Raw genomic sequence first — 20867 nt, forward strand, 5'->3', positions numbered from 1 at the left:
AACTTGACATTCTGAGTTCATTTCATGAAACCTGCTCTTCCCCTATAAGAGTTCGACCTACCATTATAGGAAAACGTGTTTTCGTGAAGAAATCATGACAAACTAACACAAAATGAAGATTTCATTATAACTTGACATTCTGAGTTCATTTCATGAAACCTGCTCTTCCCCTATAAGAGTTCGACCTACCATTATAGGAAAACGTGTTTTCGTGAAGAAATCATGACAAACTAACACAAAATGAAGATTTCATTATAACTTGACATTCTGAGTTCATTTCATGAAACCTGCGCTTCCCCTATAAGAGTTCGACCTACCATTATAGGAAAACGTGTTTTCGTGAAGAAATCATGACAAACAAACACAAAATGAAGATTTCATTATAACTTGACACTCTGAGTTCATTTCATGAAACCTGCGCTTCCCCTATAAGAGTTCGACCTACCATTATAGGAAAACGTGTTTTCGTGAAGAAATCATGACAAACTAACACAAAATGAAGATTTCATTATAACTTGACATTCTGAGTTCATTTCATGAAACGTGCTCTTCCCCTATAAGAGTTCAACGTAACATTATAGGAAAACGTGTTTTCGTGAAGAAATCATGACAAACTAACACAAAATGCAGATTTCATTATAACTTGACATTCTGAGTTCATTTCATGAAACCTGCGCTTCCCCTATAAGAGTTCGACCTACCATTATAGGAAAACGTGTTTTCGTGAAGAAATCATGACAAACTAACACAAAATGAAGATTTCATTATAACTTGACATTCTGAGTTCATTTCATGAAACCTGCGCTTCCCCTATAAGAGTTCAACGTAACATTATAGGAAAACGTGTTTTCGTGAAGAAATCATGACAAACTAACACAAAATGAAGATTTCATTATAACTTGACATTCTGAGTTCATTTCATGAAACCTGCGCTTCCCCTATAAGAGTTCGACCTACCATTATAGGAAAACGTGTTTTCGTGAAGAAATCATGACAAACAAACACAAAATGATGATTTCATTATAACTTGACATTCTGAGTTCATTTCATGAAACCTGCGCTTCCCCTATATGAGTTCGACGTAACATTATAGGAAAACGTGTTTTCGTGAAGAAATCATGACAAACTAACACAAAATGAAGATTTCATTATAACTTGACATTCTGAGTTCATTTCATGAAACCTGCGCTTCCCCTATAAGAGTTCGACCTACCATTATAGGAAAACGTGTTTTCGTGAAGAAATCATGACAAACTAACACAAAATGAAGATTTCATTATAACTTGACATTCTGAGTTCATTTCATGAAACCTGCGTTTCCCCTATAAGAGTTCGACGTAACATTATAGGAAAACGTGTTTTCGTGAAGAAATCATGACAAACTAACACAAAATGAAGATTTCATTATAACTTGACATTCTGAGTTCATTTCATGAAACCTGCGCTTCCCCTATAAGAGTTCGACGTAACATTATAGGAAAACGTGTTTTCGTGAAGAAATCATGACAAACTAACACAAAATGAAGATTTCATTATAACTTGACGTTCTGAGTTCATTTCATGAAACCTGCGCTTCCCCTATAAGAGTTCGACCTACCATTATAGGAAAACGTGTTTTCGTGAAGAAATCATGACAAACTAACACAAAATGAAGATTTCATTATAACTTGACATTCTGAGTTCATTTCATGAAACCTGCGCTTCCCCTATAAGAGTTCGACGTAACATTATAGGAAAACGTGTTTTCGTGAAGAAATCATGACAAACTAACACAAAATGAAGATTTCATTATAACTTGACATTCTGAGTTCATTTCATGAAACCTGCGCTTCCCCTATAAGAGTTCGACGTAACATTATAGGAAAACGTGTTTTCGTGAAGAAATCATGACAAACTAACACAAAATGAAGATTTCATTATAACTTGACATTCTGAGTTCATTTCATGAAACCTGCGCATCCCCTATAAGAGTTCGACCTACCATTATAGGAAAACGTGTTTTCGTGAAGAAATCATGACAAACTAACACAAAATGAAGATTTCATTATAACTTGACATTCTGAGTTCATTTCATGAAACCTGCGCTTCCCCTATAAGAGTTCGACCTACCATTATAGGAAAACGTGTTTTCGTGAAGAAATCATGACAAACAAACACAAAATGAAGATTTCATTATAACTTGACACTCTGAGTTCATTTCATGAAACCTGCGCGCTTCCCCTATAAGAGTTTGACGTAACATTATAGAAAAACGTGTTTTCGTGAAGAAATCATGACAAACTAACACAAAATGAAGATTTCATTATAACTTGACATTCTGAGTTCATTTCATGAAACCTGCTCTTCCCCTATAAGAGTTCGACCTACCATTATAGGAAAACGTGTTTTCGTGAAGAAATCATGACAAACTAACACAAAATGAAGATTTCATTATAACTTGACATTCTGAGTTCATTTCATGAAACCTGCACTTCCCCTATAAGAGTTCGACCTACCATTATAGGAAAACGTGTTTTCGTGAAGAAATCATGACAAACTAACACAAAATGAAGATTTCATTATAACTTGACACTCTGAGTTCATTTCATGAAACCTGCGCGCTTCCCCTATAAGAGTTTGACGTAACATTATAGAAAAACGTGTTTTCGTGAAGAAATCATGACAAACTAACACAAAATGAAGATTTCATTATAACTTGACATTCTGAGTTCATTTCATGAAACCTGCTCTTCCCCTATAAGAGTTCGACCTACCATTATAGGAAAACGTGTTTTCGTGAAGAAATCATGACAAACTAACACAAAATGAAGATTTCATTATAACTTGACATTCTGAGTTCATTTCATGAAACCTGCGCTTCCCCTATAAGAGTTCGACCTACCATTATAGGAAAACGTGTTTTCGTGAAGAAATCATGACAAACTAACACAAAATGAAGATTTCATTATAACTTGACACTCTGAGTTCATTTCATGAAACCTGCGCTTCCCCTATAAGAGTTTGACATAACATTATAGAAAGACGTGTTTTCGTGAAGAAATCATGACAAACTAACACAAAATGAAGATTTCATTATAACTTGACATTCTGAGTTCATTTCATGAAACCTGCGCTTCCCTTATAAGAGTTCGACCTACCATTATAGGAAAACGTGTTTTCGTGAAGAAATCATGACAAACTAACACAAAATGAAGATTTCATTATAACTTGACATTCTGAGTTCATTTCATGAAACGTGCTCTTCCCCTATAAGAGTTCAACGTAACATTATAGGAAAACGTGTTTTCGTGAAGAAATCATGACAAACTAACACAAATTGAAGATTTCATTATAACTTGACATTCTGAGTTCATTTCATGAAACCTGCGCTTCCCCTATAAGAGTTCGACGTAATATTATAGGAAAACGTGTTTTCGTGAAGAAATCATGACAAACTAACACAAAATGCAGATTTCATTATAACTTGACATTCTGAGTTCATTTCATGAAACCTGCGCTTCCCCTATAAGAGTTCGACATAACATTATAGGAAAACGTGTTTTCGTGAAGAAATCATGACAAACTAACACAAAATGAAGATTTCATTATAACTTGACATTCTGAGTTCATTTCATGAAACCTGCGCTTCCCCTATAAGAGTTCGACCTACCATTATAGGAAAACGTGTTTTCGTGAAGAAATCATGACAAACTAACACAAAATGAAGATTTCATTATAACTTGACATTCTGAGTTCATTTCATGAAACGTGCTCTTCCCCTATAAGAGTTCGACGTAACATTATAGGAAAACGTGTTTTCGTGAAGAAATCATGACAAACTAACACAAATTGAAGATTTCATTATAACTTGACATTCTGAGTTCATTTCATGAAACCTGCGCTTCCCCTATAAGAGTTCGACGTAACATTATAGAAAAACGTGTTTTCGTGAAGAAATCATGACAAACTAACACAAAATGAAGATTTCATTATAACTTGACATTCTGAGTTCATTTCATGAAACCTGCGCTTCCCCTATAAGAGTTCGACCTACCATTATAGGAAAACGTGTTTTCGTGAAGAAATCATGACAAACAAACACAAAATGAAGATTTCATTATAACTTGACATTCTGAGTTCATTTCATGAAACCTGCGCGCTTCCCCTATAAGAGTTTGACGTAACATTATAGAAAAACGTGTTTTCGTGAAGAAATCATGACAAACTAACACAAAATGAAGATTTCATTATAACTTGACATTCTGAGTTCATTTCATGAAACCTGCTCTTCCCCTATAAGAGTTCGACCTACCATTATAGGAAAACGTGTTTTCGTGAAGAAATCATGACAAACTAACACAAAATGAAGATTTCATTATAACTTGACATTCTGAGTTCATTTCATGAAACCTGCTCTTCCCCTATAAGAGTTCGACCTACCATTATAGGAAAACGTGTTTTCGTGAAGAAATCATGACAAACTAACACAAAATGAAGATTTCATTATAACTTGACATTCTGAGTTCATTTCATGAAACCTGCGCTTCCCCTATAAGAGTTCGACCTACCATTATAGGAAAACGTGTTTTCGTGAAGAAATCATGACAAACAAACACAAAATGAAGATTTCATTATAACTTGACACTCTGAGTTCATTTCATGAAACCTGCGCTTCCCCTATAAGAGTTCGACCTACCATTATAGGAAAACGTGTTTTCGTGAAGAAATCATGACAAACTAACACAAAATGAAGATTTCATTATAACTTGACATTCTGAGTTCATTTCATGAAACCTGCGCTTCCCCTATAAGAGTTCGACGTAACATTATAGGAAAACGTGTTTTCGTGAAGAAATCATGACAAACTAACACAAAATGAAGATTTCATTATAACTTGACATTCTGAGTTCATTTCATGAAACCTGCGCTTCCCCTATAAGAGTTTGACGTAACATTATAGAAAAACGTGTTTTCGTGAAGAAATCATGACAAACTAACACAAAATGAAGATTTCATTATAACTTGACATTCTGAGTTCATTTCATGAAACCTGCTCTTCCCCTATAAGAGTTCGACCTACCATTATAGGAAAACGTGTTTTCGTGAAGAAATCATGACAAACAATCACAAAATGATGATTTCATTATAACTTGACATTCTGAGTTCATTTCATGAAACCTGCGCTTCCCCTATATGAGTTCGACGTAACATTATAGGAAAACGTGTTTTCGTGAAGAAATCATGACAAACTAATACAAAATGAAGATTTCATTATAACTTGACATTCTGAGTTCATTTCATGAAACCTGCGCTTCCCCTATAAGAGTTCGACCTACCATTATAGGAAAACGTGTTTTCGTGAAGAAATCATGACAAACTAACACAAAATGAAGATTTCATTATAACTTGACATTCTGAGTTCATTTCATGAAACCTGCGCTTCCCCTATAAGAGTTCGACCTACCATTATAGGAAAACGTGTTTTCGTGAAGAAATCATGACAAACTAACACAAAATGAAGATTTCATTATAACTTGACATTCTGAGTTCATTTCATGAAACCTGCGCTTCCCCTATAAGAGTTCGACCTACCATTATAGGAAAACGTGTTTTCGTGAAGAAATCATGACAAACTAACACAAAATGAAGATTTCATTATAACTTGACATTCTGAGTTCATTTCATGAAACCTGCGCTTCCCCTATAAGAGTTCGACCTACCATTATAGGAAAACGTGTTTTCGTGAAGAAATCATGACAAACTAACACAAAATGAAGATTTCATTATAACTTGACATTCTGAGTTCATTTCATGAAACCTGCGCTTCCCCTATAAGAGCTCGACGTAACATTATAGGAAAACGTGTTTTCGTGAAGAAATCATGACAAACTAACACAAAATGAAGATTTCATTATAACTTGACATTCTGAGTTCATTTCATGAAACCTGCGCTTCCCCTATAAGAGTTCGACGTAACATTATAGGAAAACGTGTTTTCGTGAAGAAATCATGACAAACTAACACAAAATGAAGATTTCATTATAACTTGACATTCTGAGTTCATTTCATGAAACCTGCGCTTCCCCTATAAGAGTTCGAACTACCATTATAGGAAAACGTGTTTTCGTGAAGAAATCATGACAAACAAACACAAAATGATGATTTCATTATAACTTGACATTCTGAGTTCATTTCATGAAACCTGCGCTTCCCCTATAAGAGTTCGACGTAACATTATAGGAAAACGTGTTTTCGTGAAGAAATCATGACAAACTAACACAAAATGAAGATTTCATTATAACTTGACATTCTGAGTTCATTTCATGAAACCTGCGCTTCCCCTATAAGAGTTCGACCTACCATTATAGGAAAACGTGTTTTCGTGAAGAAATCATGACAAACTAACACAAAATGCAGATTTCATTATAACTTGACATTCTGAGTTCATTTCATGAAACCTGCGCTTCCCCTATAAGAGTTCGACGTAACATTATAGGAAAACGTGTTTTCGTGAAGAAATCATGACAAACTAACACAAAATGAAGATTTCATTATAACTTGACATTCTGAGTTCATTTCATGAAACCTGCGCTTCCCCTATAAGAGTTCGACGTAACATTATAGGAAAACGTGTTTTCGTGAAGAAATCATGACAAACTAACACAAAATGAAGATTTCATTATAACTTGACATTCTGAGTTCATTTCATGAAACCTGCGCTTCCCCTATAAGAGTTCGACGTAACATTATAGGAAAACGTGTTTTCGTGAAGAAATCATGACAAATTAACACAAAATGAAGATTTCATTATAACTTGACATTCTGAGTTCATTTCATGAAACCTGCGCTTCCCCTATAAGAGTTCGACGTAACATTATAGGAAAACGTGTTTTCGTGAAGAAATCATGACAAACTAACACAAAATGAAGATTTCATTATAACTTGACATTCTGAGTTCATTTCATGAAACCTGCGCTTCCCCTATAAGAGTTCGACGTAACATTATAGGAAAACGTGTTTTCGTGAAGAAATCATGACAAACTAACACAAAATGAAGATTTCATTATAACTTGACATTCTGAGTTCATTTCATGAAACCTGCGCTTCCCCTATAAGAGTTCGACCTACCATTATAGGAAAACGTGTTTTCGTGAAGAAATCATGACAAACTAACACAAAATGAAGATTTCATTATAACTTGACATTCTGAGTTCATTTCATGAAACCTGCTCTTCCCCTATAAGAGTTCGACCTACCATTATAGGAAAACGTGTTTTCGTGAAGAAATCATGACAAACTAACACAAAATGAAGATTTCATTATAACTTGACATTCTGAGTTCATTTCATGAAACCTGCGCTTCCCCTATAAGAGTTCGACGTAACATTATAGGAAAACGTGTTTTCGTGAAGAAATCATGACAAACTAACACAAAATGAAGATTTCATTATAACTTGACATTCTGAGTTCATTTCATGAAACCTGCGCTTCCCCTATAAGAGTTCGACCTACCATTATAGGAAAACGTGTTTTCGTGAAGAAATCATGACAAACTAACACAAAATGAAGATTTCATTATAACTTGACATTCTGAGTTCATTTCATGAAACCTGCGCTTCCCCTATAAGAGTTCGACCTACCATTATAGGAAAACGTGTTTTCGTGAAGAAATCATGACAAACTAACACAAAATGAAGATTTCATTATAACTTGACACTCTGAGTTCATTTCATGAAACCTGCGCTTCCCCTATAAGAGTTCGACGTAACATTATAGAAAGACGTGTTTTCGTGAAGAAATCATGACAAACTAACACAAATTGAAGATTTCATTATAACTTGACATTCTGAGTTCATTTCATGAAACCTGCGCTTTCCCTATAAGAGTTCGACGTAACATTATAGGAAAACGTGTTTTTGTGAAGAAATCATGACAAACTAACACAAAATGAAGATTTCATTATAACTTGACATTCTGAGTTCATTTCATGAAACCTGCGCTTCCCCTATAAGAGTTCGACCTACCATTATAGGAAAACGTGTTTTCGTGAAGAAATCATGACAAACAAACACAAAATGAAGATTTCATTATAACTTGACACTCTGAGTTCATTTCATGAAACCTGCGCTTCCCCTATAAGAGTTTGACGTAACATTATAGGAAAACGTGTTTTCGTGAAGAAATCATGACAAACTAACACAAAATGAAGATTTCATTATAACTTGACATTCTGAGTTCATTTCATGAAACCTGCTCTTCCCCTATAAGAGTTCAACGTAACATTATAGGAAAACGTGTTTTCGTGAAGAAATCATGACAAACTAACACAAATTGAAGATTTCATTATAACTTGACATTCTGAGTTCATTTCATGAAACCTGCGCTTCCCCGATAAGAGTTCGACGTAACATTATAGGAAAACGTGTTTTCGTGAAGAAATCATGACAAACTAACACAAAATGAAGATTTCATTATAACTTGACATTCTGAGTTCATTTCATGAAACCTGCGCTTCCCCTATAAGAGTTCGACGTAACATTATAGGAAAACGTGTTTTCGTGAAGAAATCATGACAAACTAACACAAAATGAAGATTTCATTATAACTTGACATTCTGAGTTCATTTCATGAAACCTGCGCTTCCCCTATAAGAGTTCGACCTACCATTATAGGAAAACGTGTTTTCGTGAAGAAATCATGACAAACAAACACAAAATGAAGATTTCATTATAACTTGACATTCTGAGTTCATTTCATGAAACCTGCTCTTCCCCTATAAGAGTTCAACCTACCATTATAGAAAAACGTGTTTTCGTGAAGAAATCATGACAAACTAACACAAAATGAAGATTTCATTATAACTTGACATTCTGAGTTCATTTCATGAAACCTGCGCTTCCCCTATAAGAGTTCGACCTACCATTATAGGAAAACGTGTTTTCGTGAAGAAATCATGACAAACAAACACAAAATGAAGATTTCATTATAACTTGACACTCTGAGTTCATTTCATGAAACCTGCGCTTCCCCTATAAGAGTTTGACGTAACATTATAGAAAAACGTGTTTTCGTGAAGAAATCATGACAAACTAACACAAAATGCAGATTTCATTATAACTTGACATTCTGAGTTCATTTCATGAAACCTGCGCTTCCCCTATAAGAGTTCGACCTACCATTATAGGAAAACGTGTTTTCGTGAAGAAATCATGACAAACTAACACAAAATGAAGATTTCATTATAACTTGACACTCTGAGTTCATTTCATGAAACCTGCGCTTCCCCTATAAGAGTTCGACCTACCATTATAGAAAAACGTGTTTTCGTGAAGAAATCATGACAAACTAACACAAAATGCAGATTTCATTATAACTTGACATTCTGAGTTCATTTCATGAAACCTGCGCTTCCCCTATAAGAGTTTGACGTAACATTATAGGAAAACGTGTTTTCGTGAAGAAATCATGACAAACTAACACAAAATGAAGATGTCATGTTCTCTGTGGGAAATTTGTTCTGTGTTTATAGTGACACCTGCTGGCGAATTTAACATAGTTGTATTGCTGGTCCCTGGTCGGCGTAGAGCCACCAGTTCATTGGTTGAGAGTGGTCAGGTGATCTAGTATTAACTTCCTGTTTAGCCATTTTATGACTAGGGACAAACTAGGAAGCATGTTGGGGCCTTGTCTTCTAATTCCTTTTTCATCTGTTTGTTTGGAGCCTTCTAGAAGCATTGCTTGTAAGTGATCTATTTGACCTATGTTTGATGGTTCATTGTTTCTGTGTATTAAGTGAATTTGTGCATTTTGTACACTTTGTGATGCTGTGTAACATAAGCAGCTCACCCATTGCTTTACTTTTACTGTATTGTTAAATTAGCTGTGTTGTAGGTATGCAGTGATTTAATAATTAGTCTCACTCAAGAAATTAGCACCTTTATGTCGACTTTACATCATTTGGAGCGTTTTGTTATTACATTATTTGTACTGACAACGTAGGCATTTAGACTAAACTGAAACTTTATTTTGTGATCAGTTTCACAGATTCAGTAATTAGGAAGCTGTGTCCAAGACCTTCTTGAGTAAAGGAGAGTGAACTTTATTCATCACGTCTGGCTCATCATTCCATCTACAATTATTGACTGTTTAGCTATCTGTCAACTCGTGCACAGTACGCACGCACGCTGAAGGACAGAATAGTGAAAAAGCACCGACACGGCGGGCTACATACAGCAGATCTCATAAAAGAAGGCAGCAACTCCTCATCCTCTCCCCTCTTCAGTCTTATTATGTCCGCTTTTAATAAATCCAAGATGGAAGACAATACAGAAGTGAGAGCGTCCAATTGTTCTAGTCAGCTGGAAACTAGGTCAGTGGTATCCAGCAGCTCATCGAGTTCGAGAAAGACCTCTGCGAGCATGGAAGCAGCTAGGGCACGTGCAAAGGCAGAAGCCGCGAAGGCGTGCACTACACTCGTAAAGAGAGAAACTGAGGTAATATTACAAAGGGCGAAATTGGAGGCTGAACTGCGTGCGCTACAGCACGAAAAGGAAGTTGCAGCGGCCACAGCGGAAGCTGAATTTCTGGAGTCAGCAGTAGCAGAATTAGAACCAAATGGAAAGAGAGGTGACATTGGGATATTGCCTCATGAATCTGCCGGAAAGCGGACCAGTGACTATGTCGACTGCATTTCTGCCACACACCATAGCCAGGTCTCTCCCTATCAGACCCAGTCATTTTATCTCCCTCCAATTAGAGCAGTCCATCAGACATACACTGCAGAGCAAGCCGACATGCAATCTTATCCATCGGTACATCACAACCCAGCCGAAATCAGAGCATGTCATTCCCAGTCTTACCTTCCTATCAAAGTCAAGCATCAGCCACATAATGCGGAGCACACGGATATGCAGCCGCACCTCCGTCCTCCTTACCAACTATTTCATGATCGGACCCACAGTCAGAGCACAGCATACCAGCCGCCCTCTCTTCCCCCAGAGAGACCAGTGCACTCATCAGCCACCATAGACCACGCGGGGATGAGTGACATAGCCAGGTACTTAGCACGCCGCGAGCTCGTTAATTCCGGGCTTAGCAAATTTGATGATCACCCTGAAAACTACTGGGCCTGGAAGTCCTCATTCACCAGTGCCGTGGAAGGGCTCAGATTGACTGCTAGCGAAGAGCTTGATCTTTTAGTTAAATGGCTAGGGCCCAAGTCCTCAGAACATGTCAAGAGACTAAGGGCTGTTCATATTACCGACCCTGCCTCTGGCCTGAGAATGGCATGGGCACGTCTTGAAGACTGCTACGGCTGTCCAGAGATCATTGAAAGAGCCATTTTCGACAGGCTAGAAAATTTTCCCAAAATTAACGTCAAAGAACCTCTAAAGCTTAGAGAGCTCGGAGACCTGCTAAGGGAAATTGAATCAGCAAAGTTAGAGGGCAATCTGCCTGGGTTGTCTTATCTAGACACAGCACGAGGTGTAACCCCCATCGCCAACAAGCTCCCTCACAACCTCCAAGAGAAATGGATGTCTCTGGGATCACAGTATAAGATTAATCACCAGGTAGTCTTCCCTCCTTTCTCATATTTTGCTGACTTTGTCTGTCGTGAGGCCCACACACGCAATGACCCCAGTTTCACTTTGAGCCTGTGTGCTAGCAATGCTGCAAGGCCAGACTACTCTGTGAAAAGACATGGACAGCCTAAAAGCTTTGTGACAGCTAACAAGACTGAGATCTCACACAGAGAGACTTCAGACACAGCTAAAAGCATTTCGAACAGCAAGCCAGACATCGACAAACAATGCCCCATTCACAAAAAACCCCATCCCCTCAGACGCTGTAGAGGCTTTCGTGCTAAAAACATTGAGGAACGCAAAACATTCTTAAGGCAAAATAATGTCTGTTTCAGATGCTGCTCTTCAAACAGGCATCTAGCAAAGGATTGTAAAGTAGCAGTGCAATGTTCAGAATGTAACAGTGACGCTCACGTCACAGCTCTCCATCCTGGACCGCCCCCTTGGACTGTTAAGCCCCCTGGTGTAGAGCACGGCGGGGAGGAAGATGAAAATGCCACTCTTGCGGTTAACAACAAGTGCACTGATGTTTGTGGCGATTCATTGAGTTCTCGGTCTTGCTCTAAAATCTGTCTCATCCAAGTCTATCACAAAAACAAACCGGACAGGGCCGTAAAACTTTATGCTATACTTGACGATCAAAGCAACCGGTCGCTCGCTAGATCAGAGTTTTTTGATATGTTCTGTCTCAAGAGCACAGAGTCTCCTTATACTCTTCGCACGTGCGCCGGAGTCACAGAGATGTCTGGGAGGAGAGCTACAGGTTTCATTGGGCGATCTCTCGACGGAACCTGCAACGTGTCTCTTCCTACGCTCATTGAGTGCAATCACATGCCAGATGACAGATCAGAGATACCTACACCCGAAGCAGCAAAACACCATTCACACTTATGTTCCATTGCTCACCTCATTCCCCCTCTCAATCTAGATGCGCAGATCCTCCTTCTGCTTGGCCGCGATGTCCTGCAAGTTCACAAGGTCAGAGATCAACGAAATGGGCCTAAGAATGCACCTTATGCTCAGAGACTCGACCTTGGCTGGGTCATAGTTGGTGACGTCTGCTTAGGCACTGCTCACAAGCCCACAACTGTGAACACATATCGCACCAACATATTAAGCAATGGACGTCCTTCTCACTTCAGTCCATGCCACAACCACATCTTACTGAAAGAGAAGCTGAATGCAGACAGCACGTCAAAACTCCCTCTTTCCTCTCAGTCTGCTCTTAACACCCACCTCTTTCGCAGTTGGGATCTCCAAGGTGAAAGCCCACAAAGCGCCACCATCTTTGAACGAACGGTAGATGATGACAGAGTGGCTCCATCAGTTGAGGACAGACTGTTCATACAAATAATGGACAAAGAGATGTTCTTGGACGACACAAATAGCTGGGTAGCTCCGCTTCCCTTTCGTTCTCCGAGACTACGCCTGCCTAATAACAAGGAACAAGCTTTGCGCCGTCTCACTTCTCTCTGTCGTACGCTTGGCAAGAGGCCTCAGATGAAGGAGCACTTTGTGGCGTTTATGCAGAAAATCTTCAATAATCACCATGCTGAACTGGCTCCGCCCCTGCATGAAAGAGAAGAATGCTGGTACTTACCTACATTCGGTGTGTACCATCCACATAAGCCTGACCAGATTAGAGTGGTGTTCGACTCCAGCGCTCGTCATCTCGGTGTGTCACTGAACGATGTGCTGTTGACAGGCCCAGACTTGAATAACAGCCTCCTAGGTGTCTTGTTACGCTTTAGACGTGAGCCAGTGGCCATCATGGTAGATATAGAACAAATGTTCCACAGTTTCATTGTCCGAGAGGACCACAGGAACTACCTCAGATTCTTCTGGTTTAGAGACAATGACACATCTGAAAACATTGTTGAATACAGAATGAGAGTTCATGTGTTCGGCAACAGCCCTTCGCCTGCCGTTGCAATGTATGGACTCAGGCGTGCAGCTCTACATGGAGAGGCTGAGTTTGGTGCAGATGCGAAGAACTTTGTGCAAAGGGATTTCTATGTTGATGATGGTCTCAAGTCCCTCCCCTCTGTCACCGAAGCCATCGACCTGCTTAAAGCTACACAAGAAATGCTCGCTATCTCTAACCTGAGGCTTCATAAGTTAACATCCAACAGCACGGCAGTTATGCAAGCATTCCCTTCAACTGATTATGCGAAGGATCTGAAAGACCTGGACCTGGAAATAGATTCTCCACCCGTTCAACGCAGCCTCGGACTGAGCTGGAATCTTCAAAAAGATACATTCACATTCCGTGTTGCCAGCTCCGACAAGCCATTCACCCGCAGAGGCGTTCTGGCTACAGTCAACAGCCTATTCGACCCTCTTGGTCTTGTGGCCCCCATCACTATCCGAGGGAAACTCCTGCTCAGAGAGCTTACGAGCATGACCGTAGACTGGGATGCTCCTCTCTCATCTGAAAGGGAGACTGAATGGAATGCATGGAGAGACTCACTACAAGATCTTATACAACTTGAAAACCTACGAGCATACACAGTAGCCTCTTTCTCAAAGGCAGTGAAGAAAGAGATCCATGTCTTTGCTGATGCATCTATACATGCTATAGCAGCTGTAGCTTATTTGAGGGTTACAGACAACGATGCAGCATGTCATGTGGGCTTTATTATGGGCAAGGCCAAATTAGCCCCTCAGACAAACCACACTGTCCCCAGACTTGAACTCTGTGCTGCTGTTCTTGCAGTTGACCTAGCAGAGTTGATTGTACGAGAGTTGGACTGTAAGCTAGATGCCTTAGAATTCTATACAGACAGTAAAGTGGTGCTGGGGTACATCTGCAATGAAACCCGAAGATTTTATGTGTACGTTAGCAATAGAGTGCAAAAGATCAGGAGGTTTACACACCCTTCGCAATGGCACTATGTGCCCACTTCACTGAATCCAGCAGATGTGGCCACTAGATCAGTGCGTGCAGCCCATCTCACTGAAACCATCTGGCTCACCGGTCCATCATTCCTACAGCACCCCGACTCCTCACATACCACAGAAGAGGAGCCATTTGACCTTGTTCATCCAGAGTCTGATGCAGAGATAAGAGCATATGTCACCACGTGCACAAGGGTAAGCACAGCACTTGGCTCTCATCGCTTCGAGAGATTTTCCTCATGGAAGTCTCTTATTAGAAGCATAGCGTCTCTTGTGCACATTGTCCAGTCCATTAAAAAGAAAGAAACTTGTAAGGGATGGCATCGCTGTGTGAAGTCTCACACAGCTGACCTGCTGGTACAAGCCAGAGACATTGTTGTAGGCTGTGTGCAAAAAGAGGCCTACCAAGTTGAATTTGCATGTTTGGAGAAAGGGAAAGAAATTCCTAGAAATAATACACTCAGCAAGCTGTCTCCCTTTCTAGAGAATGGTCTGCTAAGAATTGGAGGCCGGCTCAAGCATGCCACACTTGACACAGTGGAGAAACATCCGCTCATTATCCCGGGCCGCAACCACGTCGCCACTCTCCTAACGAATCATTTTCACGAGAGAGTGAAACACCAAGGCCGCGTCTTCACTGAAGCCTCAATACGCACAGAGGGCTTCTGGATAGTTGGAGCAAAGAGGTGTATCAATAGCGCCCTTCATAAGTGTGTCATTTGCAGCAAGCTCAGAGGAAAGACAGCGCAACAGAGAATGGCGGATCTTCCCTCCGACCGTCTCAGCACAGAACCGCCTTTCACTAATGTGGGCCTGGATGTGTTTGGCCCATGGGACGTGTCCACACACCGTACCCGTGGAGGCCAGGCCAACAGCAAAAGGTGGGCCGTGATTTTCACGTGTTTGAGTGTGCGAGCCGTGCATATCGAATTGATAGAGTCAATGGATAGCTCATCCTTCATAAATGCACTACGCCGTTTCATTTCTCTGCGAGGCCCTGTGAAGCTAATACGTTCCGACTGTGGAACTAATTTCAGAGGGGCATACAAAGAGCTTAAAATGCTTAAGGACAATACGATGGAACCAAGTGTGTCGAGATATCTCAGCGAAGAGGGGAGCACTTGGACCTTTAATCCGCCCCACTCTTCTCATATGGGAGGAGCGTGGGAAAGGATGATTGGGATCTCGAGACGGATACTGGACTCCATGCTCTCCCAAGTCACTCCTTCACGCCTCACTCACGAAGTGCTGTCCACCTTTATGGCCGAAGTATGTGCCATCATTAATGCAAGGCCTCTGACACCCATATCTACCGATCCTGAGTCTCCCTTCCTCTTGACACCAGCGATGATCCTCACGCAGAAAACATCCACCCCTTGGCCTCCTCTTGTATCCTTTGAAAAAACAGATCTGTACCGTCAGCAGTGGAAAAGAGTGCAACATCTTGCCAACATGTTCTGGGAGAGATGGAGACGAGAATATCTGGCTACACTACAGGCTCGCAATAAATGGCGAGAAAGTAGGCCGAACATTAAGGAAGGTGACCTGGTCTTGTTGAAGGACAGTCAAGTGAAAAGAAATGAGTGGCCTATGGCTCTTGTTACCAAAGCTATCCCTAGCACGGATGGGAAAGTCAGGAAATTAGAACTGAAAGTAACTAAGGGTGGTAGTGTGAAAACATTCCTTAGACCTATTGTGGAAGTGATACCTCTTATGTCTGTTTAGATTCACATGTATGCATTATTATGACACTGTTCTCCTTTGTTAAAAAAAAAAAAAAAAAAACTTCTTTAGTGATATTATGTTCAATATCAGACGGGGAGTGTCATGTTCTCTGTGGGAAATTTGTTCTGTGTTTATAGTGACACCTGCTGGCGAATTTAACATAGTTGTATTGCTGGTCCCTGGTCGGCGTAGAGCCACCAGTTCATTGGTTGAGAGTGGTCAGGTGATCTAGTATTAACTTCCTGTTTAGCCATTTTATGACTAGGGACAAACTAGGAAGCATGTTGGGGCCTTGTCTTCTAATTCCTTTTTCATCTGTTTGTTTGGAGCCTTCTAGAAGCATTGCTTGTAAGTGATCTATTTGACCTATGTTTGATGGTTCATTGTTTCTGTGTATTAAGTGAATTTGTGCATTTTGTACACTTTGTGATGCTGTGTAACATAAGCAGCTCACCCATTGCTTTACTTTTACTGTATTGTTAAATTAGCTGTGTTGTAGGTATGCAGTGATTTAATAATTAGTCTCACTCAAGAAATTAGCACCTTTATGTCGACTTTACATCATTTGGAGCGTTTTGTTATTACATTATTTGTACTGACAACGTAGGCATTTAGACTAAACTGAAACTTTATTTTGTGATCAGTTTCACAGATTCAGTAATTAGGAAGCTGTGTCCAAGACCTTCTTGAGTAAAGGAGAGTGAACTTTATTCATCACGTCTGGCTCATCATTCCATCTACAATTATTGACTGTTTAGCTATCTGTCAACTCGTGCACAGTACGCACGCACGCTGAAGGACAGAATAGAAGATTTCATTATAACTTGACATTCTGAGTTCATTTCATGAAACCTGCGCTTCCCCTATAAGAGTTCGACGTAACATTATAGAAAAACGTGTTTTCGTGAAGAAATCATGACAAACTAACACAAAATGCAGATTTCATTATAACTTGACATTCTGAGTTCATTTCATGAAACCTGCGCTTCCCCTATAAGAGTTCGACCTACCATTATAGGAAAACGTGTTTTCGTGAAGAAATCATGACAAACTAACACAAAATGAAGATTTCATTATAACTTGACACTCTGAGTTCATTTCATGAAACCTGCGCTTCCCCTATAAGAGTTCGACCTACCATTATAGAAAAACGTGTTTTCGTGAAGAAATCATGACAAACTAACACAAAATGCAGATTTCATTATAACTTGACATTCTGAGTTCATTTCATGAAACCTGCGCTTCCCCTATAAGAGTTTGACGTAACATTATAGGAAAACGTGTTTTCGTGAAGAAATCATGACAAACTAACACAAAATGAAGATTTCATTATAACTTGACATTCTGAGTTCATTTCATGAAACCTGCGCTTCCCCTATAAGAGTTCGACCTACCATTATAGGAAAACGTGTTTTCGTGAAGAAATCATGACAAACAAACACAAAATGAAGATTTCATTATAACTTGACACTCTGAGTTCATTTCATGAAACCTGCGCTTCCCCTATAAGAGTTTGACGTAACATTATAGAAAAACGTGTTTTCGTGAAGAAATCATGACAAACTAACACAAAATGCAGATTTCATTATAACTTGACATTCTGAGTTCATTTCATGAAACCTGCGCTTCCCCTATAAGAGTTCGACCTACCATTATAGAAAAACGTGTTTTCGTGAAGAAATCATGACAAACTAACACAAAATGAAGATTTCATTATAACTTGACACTCTGAGTTCATTTCATGAAACCTGCGCTTCCCCTATAAGAGTTTGACGTAACATTATAGAAAGACGTGTTTTCGTGAAGAAATCATGACAAACTAACACAAAATGAAGATTTCATTATAACTTGACATTCTGAGTTCATTTCATGAAACCTGCGCTTCCCCGATAAGAGTTCGACGTAACATTATAGGAAAACGTGTTTTCGTGAAGAAATCATGACAAACTAACACAAAATGAAGATTTCATTGTAACTTGACATTCTGAGTTCATTTCATGAAACCTGCGCTTCCCCTATAAGAGTTCGACCTACCATTATAGGAAAACGTGTTTTCGTGAAGAAATCATGACAAACTAACACAAAATGAACATTTCATTATAACTTGACATTCTGAGTTCATTTCATGAAACCTGCTCTTCCCCTATAAGAGTTCGACCTACCATTATAGGAAAACGTGTTTTCGTGAAGAAATCATGACAAACTAACACAAAATGAAGATTTCATTATAACTTGACATTCTGAGTTCATTTCATGAAACCTGCTCTTCCCCTATAAGAGTTCGACCTACCATTATAGAAAAACGTGTTTTCGTGAAGAAATCATGACAAACTAACACAAAATGACGATTTCATTATAACTTGACATTCTGAGTTCATTTCATGACACCTGCGCTTCCCCTATAAGAGTTCGACCTACCATTATAGGAAAACGTGTTTTCGTGAAGAAATCATGACAAACAAACACAAAATGATGATTTCATTATAACTTGACATTCTGAGTTCATTTCATGAAACCTGCGCTTCCCCTATATGAGTTCGACGTAACATTATAGGAAAACGTGTTTTCGTGAAGAAATCATGACAAACTAACACAAAATGAAGATTTCATTATAACTTGACATTCTGAGTTCATTTCATGAAACCTGCGCTTCCCCTATAAGAGTTCGACCTACCATTATAGGAAAACGTGTTTTCGTGAAGAAATCATGACAAACTAACACAAAATGAAGATTTCATTATAACTTGACATTCTGAGTTCATTTCATGAAACCTGCGCTTCCCCTATAAGAGTTCAACGTAACATTATAGGAAAACGTGTTTTCGTGAAGAAATCATGACAAACTAACACAAATTGAAGATTTCATTATAACTTGACATTCTGAGTTCATTTCATGAAACCTGCGCTTTCCCTATAAGAGTTCGACGTAACATTATAGGAAAACGTGTTTTCGTGAAGAAATCATGACAAACTAACACAAAATGAAGATTTCATTATAACTTGACATTCTGAGTTCATTTCATGAAACCTGCGCTTCCCCTATATGAGTTCGACGTAACATTACAGGAAAACGTGTTTTCGTGAAGAAATCATGACAAACTAACACAAAATGAACATTTCATTATAACTTGACATTCTGAGTTCATTTCATGAAACCTGCGCTTCCCCGATAAGAGTTCGACGTAACATTATAGGAAAACGTGTTTTCGTGAAGAAATCATGACAAACTAACACAAAATGAAGATTTCATTGTAACTTGACATTCTGAGTTCATTTCATGAAACCTGCGCTTCCCCTATAAGAGTTCGACCTACCATTATAGGAAAACGTGTTTTCGTGAAGAAATCATGACAAACTAACACAAAATGAACATTTCATTATAACTTGACATTCTGAGTTCATTTCATGAAACCTGCTCTTCCCCTATAAGAGTTCGACCTACCATTATAGAAAAACGTGTTTTCGTGAAGAAATCATGACAAACTAACACAAAATGAAGATTTCATTATAACTTGACATTCTGAGTTCATTTCATGAAACCTGCGCTTCCCCTATAAGAGTTCGACCTACCATTATAGGAAAACGTGTTTTCGTGAAGAAATCATGACAAACAAACACAAAATGATGATTTCATTATAACTTGACATTCTGAGTTCATTTCATGAAACCTGCGCTTCCCCTATATGAGTTCGACGTAACATTACAGGAAAACGTGTTTTCGTGAAGAAATCATGACAAACTAACACAAAATGAACATTTCATTATAACTTGACATTCTGAGTTCATTTCATGAAACCTGCGCTTCCCCGATAAGAGTTCGACGTAACATTATAGGAAAACGTGTTTTCGTGAAGAAATCATGACAAACTAACACAAAATGAAGATTTCATTGTAACTTGACATTCTGAGTTCATTTCATGAAACCTGCGCTTCCCCTATAAGAGTTCGACCTACCATTATAGGAAAACGTGTTTTCGTGAAGAAATCATGACAAACTAACACAAAATGAACATTTCATTATAACTTGACATTCTGAGTTCATTTCATGAAACCTGCTCTTCCCCTATAAGAGTTCGACCTACCATTATAGGAAAACGTGTTTTCGTGAAGAAATCATGACAAACTAACACAAAATGAAGATTTCATTATAACTTGACATTCTGAGTTCATTTCATGAAACCTGCTCTTCCCCTATAAGAGTTCGACCTACCATTATAGAAAAACGTGTTTTCGTGAAGAAATCATGACAAACTAACACAAAATGAAGATTTCATTATAACTTGACATTCTGAGTTCATTTCATGACACCTGCGCTTCCCCTATAAGAGTTCGACCTACCATTATAGGAAAACGTGTTTTCGTGAAGAAATCATGACAAACAAACACAAAATGATGATTTCATTATAACTTGACATTCTGAGTTCATTTCATGAAACCTGCGCTTCCCCTATATGAGTTCGACGTAACATTATAGGAAAACGTGTTTTCGTGAAGAAATCATGACAAACTAACACAAAATGAAGATTTCATTATAACTTGACATTCTGAGTTCATTTCATGAAACCTGCGCTTCCCCTATAAGAGTTCGACCTACCATTATAGGAAAACGTGTTTTCGTGAAGAAATCATGACAAACTAACACAAAATGAAGATTTCATTATAACTTGACATTCTGAGTTCATT

This window comes from Paramormyrops kingsleyae, chromosome 13, assembly GCF_048594095.1.
Source record: "Paramormyrops kingsleyae isolate MSU_618 chromosome 13, PKINGS_0.4, whole genome shotgun sequence".
Classification (NCBI taxonomy): domain Eukaryota; kingdom Metazoa; phylum Chordata; class Actinopteri; order Osteoglossiformes; family Mormyridae; genus Paramormyrops; species Paramormyrops kingsleyae.